Source organism: Pecten maximus, unplaced genomic scaffold (assembly GCF_902652985.1).
Source record: "Pecten maximus unplaced genomic scaffold, xPecMax1.1, whole genome shotgun sequence".
NCBI lineage: Eukaryota > Metazoa > Mollusca > Bivalvia > Pectinida > Pectinidae > Pecten > Pecten maximus.
In genome coordinates this window covers 50,826-62,476 of record NW_022979899.1, presented here as the reverse complement: position 1 = coordinate 62,476, position 11,651 = coordinate 50,826, and the positions used below count along the sequence as shown (strand labels likewise).

General features: G+C 37.5%; 1 long non-coding RNA gene across 2 annotated transcripts; it reads right to left on the bottom strand.

Moving 5' to 3' along the window:
• Positions 1-3,222: 3,222 nt before the first annotated feature.
• LOC117319281 lies at positions 3,223-10,968 on the bottom strand. Of its 2 annotated transcripts, none has more exons than XR_004530670.1 (5): positions 9,320-10,968; positions 8,669-8,739; positions 6,213-6,321; positions 4,932-5,267; positions 3,223-3,925 (listed from the first exon to the last, which is right to left on the bottom strand). It is a non-coding gene; the product is annotated as an uncharacterized LOC117319281 (long non-coding RNA). The 2 variants fall into 2 exon arrangements; XR_004530671.1 differs by having other exon boundaries at positions 5,002-5,267; positions 9,320-10,966.
• Between the last annotated feature and the right edge of the window lie 683 nt (positions 10,969-11,651).

Genomic DNA, 11,651 nt, shown 5'->3' with positions numbered 1-11,651 from the left:
TTTTTGTTATTAACATGTTTTGGTGCCTTGTTATGCATATTGCATTTTGAGACTAATCGGAAAACAACATGGCCGACAGTCAGCCATCTTGGATTTTGACAATTGAAGTTTGTTATCGCTATTTCTAAGAAAGTGCTGAAGGGATCTTTCTCCAATTTCATATGTAGGTTCCCCTCCGTGCCTAGCTATGCATATTGCATTTTGAGACCAATCGGAAAACAACATGGCCGACAGGCAGCCATCTTGGATTTTGACAATTGAAGTTTGTTATCGCTATTTTTCAGAAAGTACTGAAGGGATCTTTCTCAAACTTTTTTATAAGTTCTCCTTGGTCTGTAGTTCTGCATATTGCATCTTGGGACCAATAGGAAAACAACATGGCCAACAGGCAGCCATCTTGGGATTTTGACAATTGAAGTTTGTTATCGTTATTTATCAGAAATTGCTGAAAGGATCTTTCTGAAATTTCATATGTAGGTTGCCCTCTGTGCCTAGTTATGCATATTGGATTTTGAGACCAGTCAGAAAACAACCTGGCCGACAGGCAGCCATCTTGTATTTTGACAATTGAAGTTTGTTATCGCTATTTTACAGAAGGTACTGAAGGGATCTTTCCCAAATTTCATATGTAGGTTCCCCTTGGTCCCTGGTGTTGCATTTTGGAACCGATCCGAAAACAACATGGCCGACAGACAGCCATTATCGCTGAATCTTAAATTTTATATATAGGTTCCCCTTGTTTGAAAAGTACTAAAGGGCTGTTTTTGAATTTACACAGATTAGTAAGACTTAGAGGAAGGGAAAAGTAGAGAAAAGATCAATCTGACATGGAACCTATAAAGATCATTCAATGGTGGGCGCCAAGATCCCTCTGGGATCTCTTGTACAATTGTGTCATTTGTAGGTAATCTTTGGAGCTAACTTTTCTATGTCATATGTTGTTGTTTTCTTTGTTAATTATTATTTCAAAGGCGTTTAATTAAAAAATTATGAAAAAAATAATTTTATTACTTTTCATTCATGTACACATATTCATCTGCAAATAAGGACCTGCCTTTAAGGAATCAATCTTCATTTTTGCAAAATCATCAATTTTATATAAAACAGTAAGCTGTAAGGGGTTCACAAGTAAACACTCCACCAAAAATTATTGTAATTTTTAGCCCACCATCATCAGATGGTGGGCTATTCAAATCGCCCTGCGTCCGTGGTCCGTGGTCCGTCCGTCCGTCCCTCCGTCCGTAAACAATTCTTGTTATCGCTATTTCTGAGAAACTACTGATGGGATCTTTCTCAAATTTCATATGTAGGTTCCCCTTGGTGCCTAGTTATGCATATTGCATTTTGGAACAGATCGGAAACAACATGGCCGACAGGCAGCCATCTTGGATTTTGACAATTGAAGTTTGTTATCGCTATTTCTGAGAAAGTATTGAAGGGATCTTTCTCAAATTTTATATGTAGGTTCCCTTTGGTGCCTAGTTATGCATATTGCATTTTGGGACCGATCGAAAAACAACATGGCCGACAGGCAGCCATCTTGGATTTTGACAATTGAAGTTTGTTATCGCTATTTCTGAGGAAGTAATTAAGGGATCTTTCTCAAATTTCATATGTAGGTTCCCTTTGGTGCCTTGTTATGCATATTGCATTTTGGGACCGATCGGAAAACAAGATGGCCGACAGGCAGCCATCTTGGATTTTGACAATTGAAGTTTGTTATCGCTATTTCTGAGAAAGTACTGAAGGGATCTTTCTCAAATTTCATATGTAGGTTCCCTTTGGTGCCTAGTTATGCATATTGCATTTTGGGACCGATCGGAAAACAAGATGGCCGACAGGCAGCCATCTTGGATTTTGACAATTGAAGTTTGTTATGGCTATTTCTGAGAAAGTACTGAAGGGATCTTTCTCAAATTTCATATGTAGGTTTCCTTTGGTGCCTAGTTATGCATATTGCATTTTGGGACCGATCGGAAAAAAACATGGCCAACAGGCAGCCATCTTGGATTTTGACAATTGAAGTTTGTTATCGCTATTTCTGAGGAAGTACTGAAGGGGTCTTTCTCAAATTTCATATGTAGGTATCTTTTGGTGCCTTGTTATGCATATTGCATTTTGGGATTGATCGGAAAACAACATGGCTGACAGGCAGCCATCTTGGATTTTGACAATTGAAGTTTGTTATCGCTATTTCTGTGGAATTACTGAAGGGATCTTTCTCAAATTTCATGTTCCCTTTGGTGCCTTGTTATGCATATTGTATTTTGGGACCGATCGGAAAACAAGATGGCCGACAGGCAGCCATCTTGGATTTTGACCATTAAAGTTTGTTATCGCTATTTCTGAGGAAGTACTGAAGGGATCTTTCTCAAATTTCATATGTAGGTTCTCCTTGGTCAGTTGTATTGCATTTTTGGACCAATCTGAAAACATTGTCGACAGACAACCATTATTTCAAATTTCATATATAAGTTTCCCTTGTTTAAAAAGCACTGGAGGGATGTTTCTCAATTTATACAGATTAGTAAGAGGAAGGGAAAAAAAGAGAAAAGATCAATCTGACATGGAACCTATAAAGATCATTCAATGGTGGGCGCCAAGATCCCTCTGGGATCTCTTGTTTATATAAGAGAAGAAGGTGTAAAAGTTCAAGGAGTAGTAGTGTGCAGCCAGCCGGGATCGAACCCGCGACCCTCCCCTTACAGATTTGCAGCATACGAGCAGCATGCTGGTAGCATGCGCAGCCCATGCTGCCATCATGCTGAAAAATTTTGCCCTAGTAATTATAAGGGAAGCAGAATGCTGGCAGCATGTTTCAAATATTTAAATTATGCTGCCAGTATGCTACAGGCTGGCCAGTGGTGTTACAGTGACCATGTTGCCAGTATGCTGCAGACCATGCTGTCAGTATGCTGCAGGCTGGCCAGTGGTGCTACAGTGACCATGCTGCCAGTATGCTGCAGGCTGGCCAGTGGTGCTACAGTGACCATGCTGCCAGTATGCTGCAACCTCAATCAGCAGCATGCCAGCAGCAAGGCCAATAGTGCCTTATTGACCATCCTGCCAGTATGCTGCAACCTTAGCCAGCCATCACCTCTGTACCATCTAATTATTGGACAATGCTGCCTCCATTGCATCCCAGCAGCATACAGAATCATGACTGGAGAAAGATTATTAGAGGACTTCAACTTGGAATTTAACATACATAGAAAGACAATATTTCAATTGAAAATGATTTATTATGAATCAAACACACACTTGTTGGATGCTTAAAAGCAAAAACCATGAAAATGATTACACTTCCATTCACATCTCAATTAATATGCCAATAAAATGTGCAATTACATGTCATAATAAAGTGTACAAAGTTTGATAGAAAATTAGAAAGATCAAAAAAGGTCTAGATCTACAGACTAGATCAACAAGAATCAAATACTGAAAGAAACTGCAAAAATAGCTAAATCGTGATTCTTTTCAAGGCAACACAGCTTCATATAATTATATGTACCCAAAGTTATTAATTATTAAACCTCAGTTTCAAAGATTTTCAGATTGTAGTAGAAGTTTTCTGAACTCTATACAAAAATTAAAAAAAAATGATAAACAAATGGTCAAAACTTTTGTTAACATAATCAAATGAATATGATGGTCACAGAATTAAATGTTTCATTGATATATTCACACACACTTCCAAGTCTTCAAGACACATTATTTTATTTCTATATCATCAACATTAATTTGACAAGTCAGCTACTTCTTTTTCTTCTTTTTTTTCAGTTTTTATATATCAGTCCTTATAATAATTAGTATCTTTTCAGTTCACTTCATTTTGTCTTTGACTTTTGGACTTGCTAGCTTTTTGCCATATTGTCGTTCAGGCTCCTCTTGAAGATGCAAACATATGTAGACTGGACACTGTAGCCTGAAAATACAAGAAATTCTAAGATATAAAAACTATTCCTCGCTACCATATTTTCTCTGTCAGATGTTACAAGAAACAACTTCCGCTTACCAGATTGCCTTGTCAGATGTAACCAGAGACAAATTCTGCTTACCAGATTATCTTTGTCAGATGTTGCCAGCAACAACTTCCGCTTATCATATTGTCTTTGTCAGATGTTGCCAGCGACAACTACTGCTTATCATATTGTCTTTGTCAGATGTAAACAGAAACAACTTCTGCTTATCATATTGTCTTTTTATACAATGTATTTCATTTTAAAAAGTCTGTTTTTCCTGTTGTACTTAAGAAAATGACAATAATTTACAATAACATCCTGGCCATTCACTCAGTTTTATATGAAATACACACATATCATTGTGAAAGTAAATTAAAAATATGCATGTAGTGGTTTTACCAACGATTTCAAAAAATAAAATTTCTTTCAATTAGTATCCATGTATTCAGCTATGGTAGAAAACTGGGTAAAACAAACCAAGATTCAGTCTATATGGATTGTGAGAAATCCAATCAGTTATTTTGAGTTTGTTATATAACATCTAATAATTATTTAAATAACACTAATTCACTGAATATTATGATTATAAACCCACCTTGAAAATATGAAACAGATAAGTGAGTTATCTCCCTTTGATCATCCAATAATGACAAGATAGTTGTTTGACAAATTTGATATTTTTGAGTAATAAAGAATGTAATTCAAACTTATAATCAAGCATCAAAATATACATTGATAAGGTAGCAGTGTACAGTAAAATTGCCCATTAAAATAATGCATATATCGCAATTAAGACAGTCATACATTTGTATACAGACTTTGGTTGAACCTGAACAATGCTAAATAGTTATGAGTCTAGACAAGATTTTGTGTATGACAGAGTGACACCAGTAAACCTCTGTTTGTTGTAGAGGCCATAATTCGGACTAGCTCTAAGTCACAATGTTCTTATCTTCATACTACATATACCTGAAGGGGTGTTATCCGAGTATTGTTTGTGTTATTCCTAATTAAGTGAACCCAGTCTTTGGGCAGATACCTTCAGCCATGACCTGTGACAGACAGCAGCTGTGGTAGAATGTTGGTCTGTTTTAGGAAGTTTGCTGTGTCCAAGTATTGTTTGTGTTGTTCTTGGTGAACCCAGTCTTTGGGGAGTGGAGGCGTCCTCAGCCTGTTACTGCAACTGTGGTACAATTAATGTTCTGTTTTAGGAAACTTTTCGTGTCCATGAGCTGGAATTCTCCAAGCTGGTCCTTGGTCAGGTCGTTCAAGAATATATATCATAAGCTCTATCCTACACTCAATCTATCAAAAATAAACAAATATTATTAGATTATCATTAAATTACACATATAATTGTATCTGGCTTATCAACAATTGTGTTTACATTTTAACATACGTTACGAGTGATTAGTGGCCACGTCAAAACCAATTGAAAATTTATCAGGAATTAAATACCAAATTAACATCACATACATGTAATTTGCTTTCAAAGTACCCTTTATATAGTTCCCCATTCTGGTGATAATGGTCAGATGTTACAGGATGTTGTTAAAGTCAGTGGTCGGTAAAGTCAGGTTTCACTGTATATTATAGGTACCCATCATTTCAAAAGTCAAGAAATTTAAATTCTGTTGCAGTTATATACGCTTTGGACTATATTTTGTGTGAAATGACTAAAGATTCTTACATCATTACTAATGATGATATAAGTGACGATATTAGCAAGATCAGCATAAGTTTTTTTATCAAGTTGAGAATTTCTGATATTCCACTGGTAAAAATGATAAATTACCCGATATTTATCTCTGACTGACCTAATTTTCAAATCTGTAGAAGTTGATGAACTATTTATCTCACCTGTTGAAATCTGTTACCTTATTTTCTCACCTGTAGAAATCTGTGACCTAATTTTCTCACCTGTAGAAATCGTTTACCTAATTTTCTCAGCTGTAGAAGTCTGTAACCTAATTATCTCACCTGTTGGAGTCTGTGACTTAATTATTTCACCTGTAGAAGTCTGTGACCTAAGTATCTCACCGGTAGGAGTCTGTGACCCAATTATCCAACCTGTAGAAGTCTGTGACCTAATTATCTCACCTGTAGAAGTCTGTGACCTAATTATCTCACCTGTAGAAGTCTGTGACCTAAGTATCTCACCTGTAGAAGTCTGTGACCTAATTATCTCACCTGTAGAAGTCTGTGACCTAATTATCTCACCTGTAGAAGTCTGTGAACTAATTATCTCACCTGTAGAAGTCTATGAACATGTTCCAGGTGTTTTACATTTGTACTCCTCCAGTTGTGCTCACATGCTGAGCTGTTTTTGCTGCATTTGTGTCAAGTCTGTGGCTATCATCTGAAACACAGTTGTAGGTGTGGCATTTTCATTTAAAGTTTGTGACAGAACATAATCTACAACATTATAAGTAAAATGAATGTAATCATTGTACAATATTGTGGCCCAGTTTTACTTGGTAATAACAACAGATTTATTTGTTTTTCATCTCGTGCTAATCCTACACAATTATTATACTTCAAAGATACAAAAGTATCTTAATGATATACCAAATCAAGAAGTCCAGAGGGCCTGTATCGTTCACCAGGTTTATTTGAGCAAACATCAAAATAATGTTCATGTTCAATTCGTTCATAGCTTTATTTGTTGATGTCTAACAATGCTATATATATGGTTATGGGGTGGGGATCTCAACTGCTTCAAAGATATAACACGGAAACGAAGTCAGACTTAACATGATTTTGTTTAAAGAAACTAAGTCCCTTGGGGTGGGGAAAGGCCCCAGGGCCTATTCTTACGACAGGATTGTGTTCATCTCTTGATGCCCAGCAATGCTATATATGGTTAGAGGGTGGGGATCTCAACAGTTTCAAAAATACATGAAGTCCTTTATAGCAATATAGTCAAATTGCTCCCTTTTGCCCTACCCCTGGGGGTCAGCCCTATCATTTGTATGAATTTGAATCCCAACCAACTAGGAAATTGTTACCACTGAAATATCAATGTCATATGTACATTGCTTAGTTCCAGAGAAGAAGTACATTTATATAAGTTCAATATTTCCAAATGGACCCATTTGGCCCCACCCATCAGGCCCCATCATTTGTAAACCTTTGAATGCCAGTCACATATAGAGATACTTCCTACCTTTGGTTAAATTCTGATCTGCGGTTAAGAAGAAGTCAATTGTCGATGGATGGACCCCACATGCAAGTCGACGGATGCCACAGTATGGCAAAAGCTGGCCTTGGTCTGTTGGACCAGGTGAGCTAAAAATTAACCACTTTGTATTGCTATACTTTGCATAAGTTTGGTTCATATCAGATGAACTGCACCTTATTACTGTTGCTGCTGATATATACCTCAAAACTCTGACATCTGACTCTCCACACCTTGACCTTTCACCCAGCAAACCCTTTCTTTTGACTCGCCATGTCTTGACCTTTCACCCTCAAAACCTTGACCTTTCAGTCTCCACACTTTGACCTGTCACCATGCAATTATAAACCCTTACTTTTGTCCCTCCGATCTTTGACCTTTAACCCTCAAAATTGTGACCTTTCACTCTCCAAACCTTGACCTTTCACCCTGCAAACCTTGACCATTCATTCTTCAAACCTTGACATTTGACCCTCCAAGCTTTGACCTTTCACCCTGCAAACCTTGACCATCATTCTTCAAACCTTGACATTTGACCCTCCAAGCTTTGACCTTTCACCCTCCAAACCTTGACCTTTCACCCTGCAAACCTTGACATTTGACCTCCAGGCTTTGACCTTTCACTCTCTAAACCTTGACCATTCATTCTTCAAACCTTGACATTGACCCTCCAAGCTTTGACCTTTCACCCTTAAAACCTTGACATTTCACTCTCAGTATTGTGTATATCACCCATGGCTTGATGTAGCACTTACGGTACATCCATCCTTTGATGGTACACAAAATGGAAGAGCTTCTTAAATTGGACTTGGCCAAATAAGGGGATGGATTCCTGGACAATGTTTGATTCATTAGGAATGGCTGAATTAAGTTATAGATACACACTTGCTACACAATTTAAAACCCAACATTTGACAGGTTTATAACCTTTTAAGGATATGACAGGTCTCCATATTCATGCTGCAATACTGGATGTTTACATATACACCCAGTGATATTTTGAGAAAATACCAGGTCATTTTGCACAGTAAAACTAAGTCATCTGACAGTTTGGAACAAATATCAGATATGTCAACATTACACCTAAATGTTTCAATCAAAATACCATTACAAGAGGCCCATGGGCCCTAACTGTCACCTGATGTGTTATAATTCTTTGACTTAGCTTTAAGCATGTTTGAACCCTTCATCCCAGCATGCTACAGACCAAATATCAGGTCTCTGGGCTTCTTGGTTATCAAGAACAAATCCATTAAATATTTAAGCATATTTGACCATAGCTGTTACCTTGAATGAAGGTCAAGGTCATTCATTTGAACATACTTGGTACCCCTTCACCTAAGAATGTTACAGACCTAATATCGGGTCTCTGGGCCACTTGGTTATCAAGACGTCATTTAAATTTTTTTAGCATATTTGACCTATGTGACCTTGAATGAAGGTCAAGGTCATCCATTTGAACAAATCTTGTAGCCCTTCATGCCAGTATGCTACATACCCAATATCAGGTCAGAAAATGTTGACTTACATGGGGTCCATGATCTCAATTAATACAGATTTATTCCCCTTGATCTGAGAGTGCAGTATGACTGATTTTATCTGAAAATACAAATATAAACATTCACAGACAAGCAAAGCTTTGTTTTTAACAGAATTATTTCATATAGTATTTGGCACACCTTTTGAGTTATAAAGATTTAACTGCTGAAAATAATTATTTTTAAGATTGATAACAAAGGTGAAATGAGCATATTTAAAGCCGCTGGGATTCCAAGCAATATAAAAAATCCTGAGACCCAAGCCTGCTCAGATCATCATCAACACCTGCATGGAGACCACTGTAACATGCAGATCCTGACAACTACACATACAGGTTAATCAGCCAATTGATGCCAAGAGACTATGGAACAATGCTATTCTGGAGCATCAAGTGTGGACAGGATATCTGAAATTTGATTCTTGTTTAGCCTGGGTTACGAGGTGGAGGAAAGCCGAAATACCCGGAGAAAAACCATCGGTCTACAGTCAGTACCAGGCAACTGCCCCATGTGGGTTTCGAACTCGCGACCCAGAGTTGGAGGGCTAGTGATAAGTTGCTGAGACACATAAACCACTCGGGCCCCCGGAAGAACTCAAAGCAATGGGGATGGGGTTGGTCAGAGAGACTTCGGTGTAATACCTGCCAATATGTCATCCTTTGGCTGAGATCTGTAGGTTCAGAAATCACATCTGGTTCAACAGTAATCAAGAGACTGGTTTCTGTGAACAAAATGCAAATAAGTCACCAACTCAGACAGAAGGAACTTACATAAAGCATCGAGGCCAACTTTGCATTAGGAGATCTAGATACATGTGTCATTCGAGGAACCAGGCCCCTGTGCTAACTTATCAATCAGGAATGGACAATCTAAATTCATCAACTAGTGACTATTGATAAGTTACAGCAAATAACTGTGTGCTAAATATGAATGTGAACCATCAACTGTGCTAATAATAAAAATTTAATTAGAGTTTAATATTATATGTACACAATAATTACATAACATCAGAAATATTTCAATGAAGTGTAATATCACAGTTTATTTTTAGCACATTTTATTACCAGGGGCGTAGCTAGGCCAACAAAAATGTTAAGCCCAGGCGAGGGGTGTGGTTCCAGGGCAGAGCATTGGGGCTCATTTCCTCGATACTGTGGTGGTGGAGGATTGCCTCGTTGCTAGGCCTGGAGATGCTGTGGTTGAACTGGGTTTAGCTGCTGTGGCTGAAAGCTCGCCTGCTGCTGGCCATGAGTATAATTGGACTGATACCAGGACTGTGGCCCTTTCTTCCGTTTACCATGAGAACCTTTACCCTTGTCTGCTTTAGCTCCACTCTGCTTTGCTGTAGACTTTTATTGGGTTTTCTTCATATCTGCCATATCTGTTGTCAATTGCTGGATAAGTCCCTTCATCTCTTTCAGCTGCAGCCATATGCACAACAGGTTTGACCTTATCAGCTACCTTACCTGGAGTTGTCACCTCTTCCCGCTGCATCAAATCCCATTCTACTTAGTGTACTGCAATTCTCAGCTCATCAAACGGTCTGACAGTATCATACTTTTGACCAGTAACATCTTTGATTTCTCGTCTCAACCCAGACCAGAACATTGTACGTAGCATTCCCTCTGCATTCCGATCTGGGACATCTCCTTGTTGTACTGCCTTATTCATAATATCCTCAAGCCTGCAACTCCATGTAGACACATCCTCTCCCTCCTTCTGACGAGCACTGAAGAATTTTGCTAACAAGTTTTCCCCTTTCTCAACTGCTCCAAATATGCTGTCCATCTTGGCAACAATCTCCCTGACACTTGCGTTAGGTCCCACATTCATCACTACCTTGCTGGCTCTACCCTTCAATGACCTCCTTTATGCTGTGGCCACCACTTCCTCTCCATGTTTTACAAGCAAGGACCCCACCTCATATTGCCACACATCATAAGTGTCCTTTTCCTCCCCTGAAAAAACTGAAATCCTCACCGCAGGATTAAATGTCACAGTATGGGCAGGTGCCGGCTGTACATCAGGATCCACTTTAATAGCCTTTGTCTTAATCCATTCCTTTACAGTTGCCCCACTCACCTCATCACCTGGATTAAATCCCGTATCTGAAGACAGCACCAAGTACTCCTAATTGATCCTGAGTGAATTCCATTATGAATGTGTAAATTCCAAGTTATAAACAAGTAAACAACACACTTACCTGGTGAATATTACAAAGTCAAAAGCCTGGATGCAACAGTCAACTATTATATCAATATATGATAAATGAAATCAAATTAAATCTGAAATCAATGGGGGGGGGGGGGGGGGAAATCACATAGATAAATATAACACAACACCAGCATACATCAATAGTAAATATATACAACAGCGCAACTAAATCAACTTCTGAATAAATAAATGATCAGAAGATAATTTAAATGAACTGACTACTTCCTCACCATACACCAAACAAATAAACATGGAACATTCAACATAAAACATATAACATCAAACATATATCTGTCATCCTATATAGCAGTTCCAATCAGCAATGTCAAAGTGTCAATGTCAATTCGAAAGAAAATGTCAAGTTTCAAATGCAAATTTTCTTTTAAGAAAAAAAAAATCAAAGAAAAAATTTACAAAATATTCCTAATCATAACATCACTAAAACAGAAATCTATAATGTTAATGTTAGTTACATTCTACTAAGAACAATGATCAAGTTTTGAAAAAAATATCAACTGGCAAAAATAAAAATGAAAATCTAAAGTTTAAAAAAAAAATGTCAATGTCAAATTCAAAAGAAAATGTCAAGTTTCAAATGTAAATTTTTTTTTTAAGAAAAAAAAATCTAAGAAAAAATTTACAAAATATTCCTAATCATAACATCACTATAACAGAAATCCATAATGTTAGTTACATTCTACTAAGAACAATGATCAAGCTTTGAAAAAAATATCAACTGGCAAAAATAAAAATAAAAAT